Here is a 15,275-nt window from a genome sequence, read left to right on the forward strand (position 1 = left end):
TCATTCTATGATCGCTATTGCTGACTGGCTCACCGACACCATGTTGGATTATATTTTGCATGTTGCTGACAAACGTCAGATCAATTAATTACTTAGTCGTGGAGGTTATTCTGGTCGGTTTATTGATTATTTGCGTTAATTGAAATTGATTAAACAAATTTTGAATGTAAACGACGTCAGCACAGTCTGGATGTAAGAAATTAATGTTAATATTGCCTGGACGATAGTTTCTCAATATCGCGATATATCGTCTGGACGATATATCGCCGAACAGTACTTGAAACAATTGAAATGTCGGTTCTGCCAACCGAAGGCTTCGTGTTTTAATGACGTTACTTTGGTCTCAATATGTGTTCCTTGCAACCCTAGCACGCGTGGTTTTATCACAGAGAGCAATGTAATAAAAACGGACTCTTTTGAACGTTCGTACCACCGAATGGACCCCCCGAAGACAAAAATGACACTTGCATTAAAAAAAAAAAAATCATTATGACCTGCCTGCTTTACCCACTGGATCATTCACTGTGCCTGCACTTCCTTCTTCTTCTTCCATGATATGTGTCGCCGTTCTTTCCTTTCAACATGTTTACAGTTAATCGGATATCATGAGTAAGCAGTTGCAGTGGAAGGAATCTTCCAAATCGAAAAAAAGAAAGAAAAACATATTTGTTTCAACGCCATAATGAATTCACAGTTGCCTCCTCCTTAGATATAAGACTGACATAGTGGAATCTTGAAGCCAGAATATATGTGAAAAATTGATTGATTGGTTGATTGAGTTGGTTTTTTTAAGTCCACTTTATGCACAGTAAAGCAAATTTGGACTGGACCTACAGTTTAAAGTAGGATCCGAACCACTAGGTGCCTCCACCGGGTATCAAATCCAGCACACCTTGAATACAAGGCGACGACGCTACCACTGCGCATCGGGGAGGCCTGAGGCATAAGGAAAGAAACGAAACATTGCTTTCTTCCAGTAAGCATTAATTTAGTTTTATCTAACTTGTAGCTTCCTTGACTTAAATATTGATTTTACCCATGCGATATGTCGCCCCTCCTTCCTTGGAATATTTTTAAACCCCCCTCCTCTCATACTTTTTGAGGACATCATACACTTCCTCAACATAAGATAACAACATTGTGAGGACGCTACTCACTTGTGCACCAGAAGTAATAAGCCTTGTGAGGACATCATACACTTCATCAACAGAATATAGTAACCTTGTGGGGACACTACTCACTTGTGCACCAGAAGTAATAAACCTTGTGAGGACATCATACACTTCATCAACAGAATATAGTAACCTTGTGGGGACACTACTCACTTTGCATCAGAAGTAATAAACCTTGTGAGGACATCATACACTTCTTCAACAGAATATAGTAACCTTGTGGGGACACTACTCACTTTGCATCAGAAGTAATAAACCTTGTGGGGACATCATACACTTCTTCAACAGAATATGGTAACCTTGTTGGGACACTACTCACTTTGCATCAGAAGTAATAAACGTTGTGGGGACATAATACACTTCTTCAACATAAGTTAGTTACCTTGTGGGGACAATACTCAATTTGTATCGGAAGTAATAAACCTTGTGAGGACATCATACACTTCTTCAACAGAATATAGTAACCTTGTGGGGACACTACTCACTTTGCATCAGAAGTAATAAACCTTGTGGGGACATCATACACTTCTTCAACAGAAGATAGTAACCTTGTGGGGACACTACTCACTTTGCATCAGAAGTAATAGACCTTGTGAGGACATCATACATTTCTTCAACAGAAGATAGTAACTTTGTGGGGACACTACTCACTTTGTATCGGAAGTAATAAGCCTTGTGAAGACATCATACACTTCTTCAACGGAGGATAACAACCTTGTGGGGACACTACCCACTTTGAATCATTAGTAATAAACCTTGTGAGGACATCAAACACTTCTTCAACAGAAGATATCATCCTTGTGGGGACACTACTCACTTTGTATCGGCAGTAATATACCTTGTGAGCACATAAGACACTTCAACAACAAAAAGGTAAGCTTGTGGAGCGAAAAGTTTCTTAAACGTATATCGAATTTCTATCGCGAATTGAAGCCATGACTTCCTTATTTCAAAGCATCCGAGCACATGAAGTAAATTGATTGAATTTGTGAGATGTAAATAATGCATAAAAGAATAATATATTATCATAAATTAGAAATGTACATAAATCAATAATAATAACAGTTCCTGTTAGTATTTTCATGGCGTGTAAAGTTATATTTTAGCTTCCTTGAAAAATATATTGACTTTGCCCATGATACACCCCTCCCGCTTCCGCTTGGAAAATTTCTAAGCGCTTGTATAACCTTGAGCGCACTATATATTTCTTCAATGGAAGATAACAACATTGTAGGGACACTACTCGATTTTCCATCAGAAGTTATATCCCTTGTAAAAGCACTTTTTTAAATTATTGACTAATTTAATTTAGTAACACTGTTGAGCCTTGTTTCATGCCTTGGTCAGCATTGTAATGTTTAATTGAATTTAGATACAAATTAACATTTAAATTAAAGCAAAGCATGATTCGAAATGTATAACACAAATAGTTTGTGAGAACAATGAAAGATACTTTTCATATATCACATTTTGCATCGTTTCTTTCTGGCTTTTTTGGCTAATCGTGACGATTAGATAAAATTGATCAAGGGACATTGGAAGAAAATAATCGAACTCAGAACTTTATTCAATCAATTTCAAGTCCTATATCCCTCTGCAAGATTTCCACATCATATCACATGGTATTATTATTATTATTATAATTATCATTATTATTATTATTATTATTATTATTTGTAATTAGCGTGCTATGTAGCTTTTTACTTTTTGTCTTCATGTTAAAACACAGAAGTTTGCATTTCCACCCAAAATAGAACAATACTCGTTAGTATAATTATTTTGCTAACTTTATTTGTCAGTCATTTAATTACATCCAAAATAATTTTACCAGTGCTCTTGTGTCCGTCAGATCTCTCCTATTTCATGTAACATCTGTTTCTCTTTTCCAGTGATTTATTCTCTGCAGGACAAGTATTTACGATTTTGTTTATGAAAAATATTATAAACGACAAAAACTGCAAAAATCGACAGAGACTAAAAGTATTTCCTCTCTTTTATTGTCAAGTACCAACAGGGTAGCATTTTCAAACTTATTTACACATCGGTCCCCACAGCGTCTGTACAGAATCAATCGTGTGTATGGAGTGTATGTGCAAATTTTCATGAATCTAGTGGACCTTGTGGGGACCCGAGGCCACCTGATTTCACAGGCCTTGTGGGTACTGGTGAACGTTTTTCTTGTATAATTTGCTCACAATGTAGGTTACTTTTAATTTTCGGGAGTTTATAGTTTTACTGTGTTATTTGTCACATAATTTCAACAAACACATCAGACTACGACTGTGATTTCCCCCGGCCCCCACAGTGTATGTGCACTAACAGAGTCCCCACAAGGTAGCATATGCGCGTATGTGTATGTGTGTGTGTGTGTGTGTGTGTGTGTGTGTGTGTGTGTGATGGTGTGTGTGTGTGTGTGTAAGAGAGAGAGAGAGACCGAATTCACAGAACAACTATCATAAATGAATTTGATATAGCATAGTTCACCGTATAAATTAAGCTAGATGTTTCAAAGAAGATGGTGAGCATGAATGCATAAAGTACCACTACATAGGCTATGTATTTTCTGAGAATGAAAACCTGCAGTGGCCAGATATAATATTTCAATTTTTTACGAAATATCTTAACGCATGTAAAATAATTTGGTATCTTTAACATTATAGAAGTTCCACGAGTTTTCAACGAAGAATTCCTTGATGCAGTAGGGTTAAAGTCCGTCACATTTCTCCCAGGAAAAAAAAACACAACAACTTGGAGATGTGACATGCAAAATTCATGTCTCGGCACACCATGCTGACCTTTCACTTTCGTAGGATATACAGGGTGTTTCGTAAGTTCGTTTACAACGCTTGGGAGTGTACGAGTGAAAATAAGGTAGAAAGTTCATGTAACAAAATTCCGGAAACGGCTTTGTTGTCGAGTTACTGACGTTTGAAAACGTGGAAAAATGATTTTCCGAAGTGAATAATGGCAAAACGGGTGGAGAGAAGTCGTCGGTGTTGGGCGGTCCACTAAGAAATTGTGTACGCTCTTGTCAAAAAAATCACGCGGCAATGTTGTGTAATGTCGGCGCAAGGGATTCCCCAAAGGACGCGAACGAAGTTGTTGACGGGAGTGGGGTGGGTGTGCGTTCTGCGTGAGCTGGTATCGACGAAAATTGGCATGTGTCTTGTGTGGAAACAAGAAATTATTGGCAATTTACTTACTTTTTCCCACTTCGCCATTCAATTGCAACATTTTCTGTCAGACAACTGGAAGGTCTAATAGGCGAACACAGATGTGGCCTCAAGTACCGCTCTATTCCTGGAACTGCCAAACAAGTGGCCAGGGTTGAAGACCACCTCCCCCTCTTCCCTTTTCTTTGTCCATGGCATTTAGCAGGAAAATGCCACCCCAATCCATGTGTAAGTTACAAATGAGTTGTCACGTGACTCGAACTTGACACCACAGAACGTCTACACGAAGATAGCCTACATGGAATTTGTGACGTGAGCACGATAGCCCTTTACGAAGTAATTTTTTAAAGAACAATGCTCTTTTTTAGAACAATGAACTAGATTTATTTGTGAAGCTAGAATGTTAGTGGAAAAAGTGAACATTACAAGATCCAGACTCTGCAATATCAGGAATCTGACTGCCTTCAAAATGAACGAAATCTGGTGGCGGTGAAGGCTGTGTTGATCAAAGGATGGATTTCTGAAAATTTGCAAGTGCATCTACACAAGAGGGCAGGAGTATGAAAGGGGTGAGTTCCTTTTGATTGTTGGTTGCCTGTGAAAAATATAACAAATGAAAAATTACAAGGCCATCGTTTCATGTATCTAGTAATGTTACATATACATTATCTTTCAACATCACTGAATTAAAACACATGGGCCGGTGGCCGGTCCCCCTGGTGGAGTGGTTATCACATTGTGCTACGACGCCAAGTGTCCCGGGTTGGAATCCCCGCCTGGGCATGGGTGTTTCTTAGTGTCTGTCCATTCATCAATTTCATCATATCATCACTCACCCCATCTTCGCAAGTAGCCAAAAGTGGCAGAAAAGTGAAATAAATCAATCAATCAAACTAAAACACATTGCGAGTTCGAATGTGTATCCTTTGTTGGAAAGTTTTTCAGTATGAGCATGCGTTGTCAAGTTAGTAGTTTTGTAATTCTGCATCAAGCTAAAGACATTTATAAAATATCATGACTAAAAGTACAGAAGAATCGATATTGAATTCTATCTTGATCAGTTCCGTAACAGCAATTGATTATGAAATTACGTGCACAATGATGGGCGTTAGATATACAGGGTGACTGGTAATTAAATGTATTCCCTGAAAGGGGTTAAAGTAGAGACAATTTGCAATAAATTTGACCATATGATACCGCGTCCGAAAATTAGTAGTTTTCGAGATAATCGAATTTCAATTGTTTTTTTAAAAAATGACAATTTTCCACATAAAAAGATGAATTGAGAAAAAACTGCTCATTGTATGGAACTTATTTCAGCGTTTTCTGATAGCTAACAAATAAGTGGTTCGTTGAAAAAAAAAAAAAGTTTTTCCCAAATAACAATCACATGTAAGTAACGGGTGGGTCTAAACTTACAAGTGATGATAAAAAATTGCACTCTTAGTTTACTTGGCAACGTATTAATAACAGAAATGGTATGACACGGAGCGTACAAATTACTTAAATTACTTCCTTGTGACATCAGCTATCCAACAAGGTACAAATGTTGCTAACATTCACATTTGTGTACAAGAAATAATACTTCATTCATCTTCATGTGAATGGAATCAATGAACAATACAATTAAAGAACATTACACGTCTTGCTAAAGGTGGGCACCTCCGTTACGAATGCAGGCACGCAGGTTTTTAAGGACATTTGGTCTCTTAACTCGTGATGTGATAGTGTCCTTGATGTGTTGACCATCTGTTAAGATCCTCTCCCTGAGCTCTTCTTGCGAGTTTGCCGGTATCTTGTCATGTGGCTCCAAATGTAAAAGTCGCAAGGCGTCAAATCGATCGGGGGATCGAGCTGGGCAGTCATCATGTAGATAAATCATGTCACGTCTTGTAGCTAGAGGCACATCCTCCAACAACATTGCCATCCCGATCCTAAAAAAATGTTCATAAGATGATGCCATTTAAGATTTGGGGCATGAAAAATGGCTCGATCAAATGATCGTTGATGACGCCCATCCATACTTCTGCCTGGGCGTGCGACAGTGGCTGGATGAAAATTACCCGAATAAATGGATTGGCCGAGCCGGTCCGATTCCCTGGCCGGCTCGATCCCCCGATTTGACGCCTTGCGACTTTTACATTAAGAGCCACATGACAAGACACCGGCAAACCCGCAAGAAGAGCTCAGGGAAAGGATATTAACAGCTGGTCAATACATCAAGGACACCATCACATCACGAGTTAAGAGACCAAATGTCCTTAAAAACCTGCGTGCCTGCATTCGTAACGGCGGTGCCCACCTTTAGCAAGACGTGTAATGTTCTTTAATTGTATTGTTCATTGATTCCATTCACATGAAGATGAATGAAGTATTATTTCTTGTACACAAATGTGAATGTTAGCAACATTTGTACCTTGTTGAATAGCTGATGTCACAAGGAAGTAATTTAAGTAATTTGTACGCTCCGTGTCATACCATTTCTGTTATTAATACGTTGCCAAGTAAACTAAGAGTGCAATTTTTTATCATCACTTGTAAGTTTAGACCCACCCGTTACTTACATGTGATTGTTATTTGGGAAAAACTTTTTTTTCAACGAACCACTTACTTGTTAGCTATCAGAAAACGCTGAAATAAGTTCCATACAATGAGCAGTTTTTTCTGAATTCATCTTTTTATGTGGAAAATTGTCATTTTTTAAAAAAAACAATTGAAATTCGATTATCTCGAAAACTACTAATTTTCCGACGGGGTATCATATGGTCAAATTTATTGCAAATTGTCTCTACTTTAACCCCTTTCAGGGAATACATCTAATTACCAGTCACCCTGTATAATAGTGATAATAGCTATTGTCTTATATTCAAGGAGCCCCAGACTAATTAGGCGTAACTTGGCCGGGGCAACTAGCTTACCTAACAAATTTACAGAATTAATAAGCTAATAGAACTTGTGTTAACCTCCTGGGACTTGAGAAGCAAGTTAATGAGTAATTTTTATGATTTCGAAAATGTAACCGTAACTTAGCAAAGAAGTCTTGGACGCTATTTGTATGGGGTAGAAAACTTTTTGATTCTACCCGGTAACTCCCTTTTTTTATTGTCTTTATTTAAGTTGAGTAACATAAAATGAAGTGTGGAGTGACTCCATTTACCATTTAAAATTGTTGAGATATCCCCCTCCCCGCAACCTCTCTCATCTAGCAGCCACACATATATGTGTATATGTATGTATGTATGTATGTATAGCCTATATATATATAATGGATAAAAGCAAGGAGGGCCAAAAGGGCTAAGTAAAAATCAAAGAAGGTAAAAGGAAACACTCACCGGACAGTAGAAAAATTCAAAATTTTCTACTGTCCGGTGAGTGTTTTCTTTTACTATATATATAAAACATCATCTCATGATGTCTCTAGACAGTCAGCAGAATCCCTCCCCCCCCCCCCTCTGGAAATTTCTTAAATACCATACTGGCTACAGTTAAACTATAACTTACATTTACATAGTTATTATAATTGTGGTTACTCCCCTCGTCGACATATTTACAGACTAAAAGATATCTCAGCACACTTGGCGTCACTAAGTGGTCTGTCGTCTGGAGACTAACACTTGGCGTCACTAAGTGGTCTGTCGTCTGGAGACTAACACTTGGCGTCACTAAGTGGTCTGTCGTCTGGAGACATGTTTGGTGCTGACATGGCGACCGACCATGCTGTTGCACGAGTCCTTCAAAAGGGCAAGCAAATTATATCAATGTATTATTCAAGCCCATAGAAATATCTTCTTTTCCCGCACGCCATTTGAAATGCCTGCTCTGATCCCTATGTGTCAGGTGCCTCCCCTTCTACCAGATGTAAATGTGGCAACCGTGTGTTCAAATTTCATTCGCACAGCGAACGGCGATCTCTGACTGGCAAAGAAGAAAGCGCGTGCTGTCTTCAGCGCTCCTGTCACTGGATGGAAGTACTCATGTTCAAGAAAGTGTGGGGCGTTACCCCCACACCCCCTATACGCCTTCATGGCGTGGTGCTATGCACAGGGGAGCACTTTACTTTACTTTTTTTTTACATGTGATAACTACCACGGTCTTCCGGCAGAAGACAAATCACGCATTGGCGGGAACTGTACCAGGATTCACTTTTATTCTATTAATCATGGCATTTAAGAGGATTTAAAATCAATGTCACAACCTTTACTACGATTCAGAATGGAATGGGGTGCCGTATATTTTCTTCCTGATTTACGTAAACACGGACAGCAACACACGTCCGACACATTTTCTGCACAACTCGAAGCAAAGTTAATTGTAATGGAAACGATACAGATCGATATTTTGCAACTCACGCGATGAAGCGCACAATTACTCAAATGGAGCGGCTATTTTTAAAGAACGGTGATCTTTTTCACGCTCAACGTTATATACTAATGACAAGATGTCTTTGCTTCAAAAGAAGAGGGCTCGGCAGATACATTAAAATATATGCAAATAGGACACGATGCGCCTACTTCATTAAATAGTTTCGAGCAAGCTGTTAGTCCATTTGAATATTGCCATAAAATACCAGGCATACTAGAGCATGCAGTAGGACCTTCAAACGGTGTTTTAAATAACGATGAAATAGTATATTTCTCGGAATCCCAGGTGTTTTAGAGAAAGAACCTATTACTTTTAAATAATCAAAGCAACTTTATGGCATTAACAAAAGGAAATTACCTTCTTCAACGTTTATGCTTTCCAAGCATGTTCTTTCAGCGGTATTCGATTTGTAGGAGTGGGGACATTGAAGTCGCCAAAAAGGCGGGCAGGGGGCGAGCGCCCCAGATCGATTTGTCTGCCTCCTGCAAACAAGAAAAACTAGGTAAATAAATGCTCTTTCAGCCCAAATATGAATTTCGTATAGTATTTAGGTGTATACTATCCCCAACAAAATATCTCCTCCTTTGTCATCCAGCTCATTTCTTATGATTTTTTCTGGGCCGTCATGAGAGGGATTTTTCCTTGGCTGAATTTTCTTTCCAAAACTCGATAGTTCCAAATTAATTTCCAACCTGGGAAATAAAGTTTTCTCCTTCCAGTGCGTATGGCACATCATCCTTATTTTCTTTGATTCAATAAAAAAGACCGTATGAAACGCTGATACTATTTTGTATTCTATGAATTATTTTCTTCTTCGTTTTATTGTGCTTATTCACCTTCCGCGTTTCTGTTCAACCTGGTGAAAAAAAAACAATAGAAATTTAACAGATGATTATCTTTTCTCTTCGTTCTTATTTTTTAAACATAAAATATTGGCAAGCGTAAGGTGTGATCCCGCATTCCTTTGAGCTACCGATGATTTCGTAAATGAAAGAACTACTTCTAAAATTAGATAAAGAATGTAATATCCAAATGTGATATCAAAATTATATTGAAATAGACAACATTAGTCCATCAGAAATTAATTCTATATTTGTACCAATAAATTGGTCTTATTCCTACAACAATGAATAGGCCTGAAGACTGCAAATTTTTACGGTTGTAAACAAAACCAGGCATGATTAAACAAGATAAATGTTTTTTGATTAATTTCTGGGGATAAGTGCATTCTCCATTTTCATGCATGAAATAGCAATGGTGCCAGAGGTGAGATTATATAGTTTACACTTCGACACGAGACAGAAGCCACCCAATCGAAATAAACAAAGACGAGAATCAGACTCCAATCACTGAGAATGCCTTTAGTCAAATGATAATAGAGATCTACTTGACGTCATTACATGAGCCATACAACACTATATGCTTATGCTTATGACTCATACGGGAAAAAATCGAGAATGTGATAGTACCTGGCATCGAGACTTCATTATAAAATTTGAAGTAAAATCTTGATTTCTTCACGCAACCAAAATTTGTTACACTTTCTATCATACCGATAAATAAATTTACTTACTTACTTACATACAGTTAACTTACAGTTAACACTGTAATTAAATCATTCTTCCTTGTAACAGAATTGATATGTACAACATTACGTTACTTCCATACTTTACTCTCTCTCCCTCTCTCTCTGGACTTAAAACAAAGAGATTTCTGTACCCTAAATTATAATAAGTATTTATTCATTTGTATTCATTCTGACTTAACAAGCTCCCTAACCCTAAACTAGTCGTAGAGATATACGTACAATAGTATCAATTTTCTATGCCCCGCGGGGCTCAGTCCGTAGAATGTCTGCCACGTGGGAAACCCGGGTTCGATTCCAGACATGCGAATTTTATCGACTTGCCCCTACGTAGAGCGGCTCGAGGGCTCACCCAGCCAGCCTTTAATCAGTGGCTACCTTGAGGTTAAAGGTGGCCGAAGCGTGGTTGCTGATCGCCATAACCTGCACACTCCCTGTGTGTCCTTACGGTACGGTGCAATGCAAGGCGAATATCTATATTTTTAAACCCGTGGGCATTTCAATAATGCAATGGACTTTTCCGGAGACAAGTCTGAAAATAAAAAGGTTTTTACCACGACCCGAGACCGAGACTGTATTTAATAGCGTCTCGTCTAGGCCAAGGTGAATAAAAACTAAATCGAATAGAATCAATGCAAAGGTGTTCTCCTACTGAAAAGCTACATTTCTGAAATATTTCTGAAAGGATCGATAATGTCGAACAAGTCCTACAGCAAAAAAAAACACGGGAAATGAACACAAGTCAAACGAACGCGTGTTTGGTCGATGTTTCATGTGCACGCACCAATAATCTTCCATTAATACCTACCAGGGTTTATCGAACTCGCCCTGAACGGGAGACGGAAATACAAAGCGAGTGGGCACGACCACTTGCAGGCGACGTAGATTCTGTCAACTTGCTGATATTATAGTGGAACCACAAGGAAAGAAACCTGCGCAGACCCCATCGCGCTGGCGGGTGGGGGAAAAAGACAGGAGGAAGGAGCCTTCAGAGTCGCCAACGTCAGTGTTGCCAGACCTATTGATTTCTCGGTAGGATTCCATAATAAACTATTGCTATGGCACCTCCGACGGCCAGCTCAAAAATACGTTTCCTGCTCATCTTTACTTGAACATGGAGGGGAGATGTGACAACGAAAGGCGGCACGTTAGCTTCATCTGTGAACACAACTTTCTACCATTTCCTGTCATAAAAATTCCTCGCGATAATAGAGGCATCCCAACCCCTTGTGTCGATGCTGAGAAAGGGCAAATTTGAGGGTGTTTTCCACGCACCCTCTAACCGGAAAATGCGGAAGAGATGAAAGATGTTGGTCGGTTCCTTCGGGCGGTTTACTTTCTTTTGTTTGAAACATGTCCACTCCTGAAATGAAGATCTTCGGTATATTTTCGCCAAACACAGAGTGCTGGGTTTAGCACCATTGTTACAAAAGTATCTGTGACGTTTACACCGTAAACAATGCGCGCCACTCCCCCTTGCCCCCCCAGTGCGCACAACTATGCCGCCCTTCCCCCCCAAGAACGTCGTTCATCCTCTTCTATTAGATCATCCAAGGAACAATCTCCCGAATTTTTCAAATCTGACCTGGCAACACTGCCCCGAACACCGATAACGGCAGGGAAGTTGCGCGAACACTTTGGACGGAAGGTTTTTTTCCTGTTTTTTTTTATAACAGTTGCAGATCAAGCATTATGGACAGTAGAGTTAGATTGTTTTCGCAATATCTCCAGCTGACCGCACGAGCTTGATAGCGAGCCTACCAGGAGTGCAGAGTGTGAGTGTTAGGTTCCAGGTGGAGATGACGTCAGCGGTTCGCCTGTTCATTGGATGCTTCGTGAGTTGTGACTCGATCTCAAGCTATAAATGCAGAACAGCCGAGATGTTACAAAAATAACCTTGCTCTACCTAGACTCGATTCCACAGTCTCGATAAATCTCGAAATAATATACGCAAAAAAGGAAAAATACCAACAACTTTTTTTAAAGAACAAAGTTTTTTGTATATTAAACACTGCACGGACCCATAACCCATCTAGAAATAATATACAGGATGTAGCAAAAAGAATGGGTTGTATATGCATGCTGGTGGTGCTAGTGGCGCTGTCCGTGTAAGATGGCGACAAGGGAGCATGAGGCAAATTGCATGCGGGAATTCGAACAGAGGCTGTTAGCGACACTTTCAGACCACATTCTGCAAAAGTGCACCGCATAGGAACTGCAATGCGCGTTGGTTGAAGCATCCACTGGTTAAGGTGTTTGTAAGGTGTCTGTTAAGGTGGGCAGGGGTGCCCATCCCCCAAGGCCAATGGCGCAACCCACCCAAAGCCAATGTCGCATCCCCCCAAACGCCAATCAAGCACCCCCCCTCAAGTTCATGTCATAATCCCCATAAATTATTTAATTAGGACATTTTTGATACTCCTCGTCCTGAGTTATTCCTTTTCTTCATCTAACATGTCACTATTACATCCAATACTGTGTAGTGCATAGTGGAGACCGTGGATGCATTACCTCCCCAAAATCGTTCATCATAATCCCCCCAAATAGTTTGGATAAATAAGTAATAATTGATGTTTATTTGTAAACAACACCATGTTAAATTTCCATATATTTTTAATAGTTCCGTTTTCGAAATAACGGAAAGAAGTGTAATAAGTTAAATTATATAAATATGCATTAAAACAGTGTTTGTGAATGGAGAATAAGATTTATGAGATTTATAAAACCCATAATTTGGGTATTTAACAGAAATTGTTACACAACTTAAGATAGAAAATTCAACCTGGGCAAACCAAATAACATGCTGCAGTAGTGTGACCGATTCCGATTGTTTCACGTGACATTACAGAACCTTAGCTAGAAATTCCTAACCTAATGGCGAGAATTTCATACTGTTTCTCCTTCAAAGAACTCGCCGCCTCTGCTCGGGATAAATCTAATTATTTTAGTAATCCATAGCAATAATTACCTGGATTCTATATTCAGTGCAAATGTCACTTCTTAAAGTAAAATTGTCCTGCGACAAGATGTTAGAAATGCGTTGGAATTTGATATTATTTTTCTGTTCTATCGGGTAACGTGCAAGGTGTTATTGTATGAAGTACACTTATTGTTAGTACAATTATTACAGTATACAGGGAATCAATATTACAATAATACTGCTAATAGAAGTTGTAACGCCCCTGGTGCCTGCACACACGGCCTTGACACAACATTGCAGTTGCGTTAAACTCAGAATGTACCTGACGGGGAACATTATTCAGTTTTACCCATGATGTTCGCTCTTTACTAGCCGGAGATTTGATGTTCTTAAACATGAAAGTTAGCGTCGACTTAAAAAGTTTATTACACTGGGGTGAAATTAGATATCCGCACAAAAACAAAGTCACACTATCTCCTGATACGATTTCACTGCATTTTGTCGTTCCTGAAGTTCCAGGTTCGAATCTTCTCTGCTGACGTTTTGGAGAGGGAGGGCAGGGACCATTCATTTTTTTCTCCAGTGGGGAATAAGGGACCTTATTCTTCTTTTAGGGCATTCGGTCGCCTCTGTGCTGACATGGGGACAATAGGGCATTAATTATACGACTCAAGGAACATTTAAATCTGCCATCCTATTAAAGAGTAATATTACCAAGTAACTGATATTTATTATAAGCTTATAATGGATAAAGCTTAGTTGAACGTTATTTACTTTAATTAATTACTTTAATAAAGCTAAGCTAAAGACAGTAATTAGACACTGCATATTTTTCCCTTAACGAAAAATTAACTATCGATGAACATCACCCTTCGTAGGCCAGGAAATATTGCTCTCGCTCATATAATCTACCAGAGTAGGCCAAAAGAGAATACGGATACCCTTCGTATAATCTACTAGTAGGCCGTCTCCCAACAGTAATTATATCCACGAGCTAAACCGTAGCTTAGAACAATGCGTATGTTCTACCTGGTAGGCCGAGAAATATTGCTATCGCTCGTATATCTACCAGAGTAGGCCACACTGTAAAAAAGCTCCCGTGTGCTAGCAATGGTGGACTATTTCCGGGAGGAGAGTTCGACCAAGAGCCTTCGAAGAGTCAACACAGAACTAACTGCTAAGGGCCGCGCCGCTGCTTTTAATACAATTCCGAGCGCAGCGCCAGCGCCTCTAGTGGATACTCGTGAACTACGAGAGCGCTGCTTAACATTGAGTGCCTTCTATACAGGTTAACAAAGAACTATTAGAACAAAAACGCTCCCTATTGAGATATGGTAGAATTTCTTTCTCTACCAAGCATAGCAGTGAAATTCTATGCAGAAGCGATAACAAAACATAAGATTTCACAATGCTATTCAACAATAAAAAGAACAAATGCGTAACTTTGTAACGATCTAGCGGAATCGTTGCAAATGCCCCTCTCATGGGGGAAAATTTTGAAAGTTCAACTAAATTTTAATTTACATGAGAATTTGGAAAAAAATTCAAAACAATGTTCCATTATAGTCCACTAAATATTACACTTGACTTTTATATATTCACCACTACATTTAACAGTCCTTTATGTAGGTAATATAATATGTTAGTCACAGTCCTTTAATTATTAGAAGTCTACTAAGTATTACACTTCCTTGACTTTTATACGTTCGTCAACACACTTAAGAGTCCTTTAAATATTAAAAGTCCACTAAATATTACATCTTATACGAGTTGACAGTCCACTAAATATTAAAAATCCACTGAGTGATAAGAGTGCACCAGTCCTCATATACTTCCTATCAGTCCTTTCAAACACTCACTCTTCCTTCTTCACTTCCTCTTCAGCAACAGGAATGTTTAATCATTTAGCATAAACTATGGGAGATTTATATCTTCTTCTTGACTCCCTAGCAGAATGCAGTTCAATTTTCAGCTTCTGTTTCAGTCATGTGGAAGTTTACTTGAAACTCTTGGATATCTTCCGGACAGGCTCGTTCCCTTGCCTAAACGGGAACGGCACATCC

The 15,275-nt window shown here is 39.0% G+C and overlaps 1 protein-coding gene across 1 annotated transcript in view; it reads right to left on the bottom strand.

Moving 5' to 3' along the window:
- LOC145988972 (X-linked retinitis pigmentosa GTPase regulator-like) overlaps nucleotides 1-15,275 on the bottom strand; it is a 404,239-nt gene that overhangs the window by 361,649 nt on the left and 27,315 nt on the right. The gene's annotated exons all lie outside the window — the stretch shown is intronic.

The sequence above is a fragment of the Lepisma saccharinum genome, chromosome 1, assembly GCF_977018435.1.
Source record: "Lepisma saccharinum chromosome 1, izLepSacc3.1, whole genome shotgun sequence".
NCBI lineage: Eukaryota > Metazoa > Arthropoda > Insecta > Zygentoma > Lepismatidae > Lepisma > Lepisma saccharinum.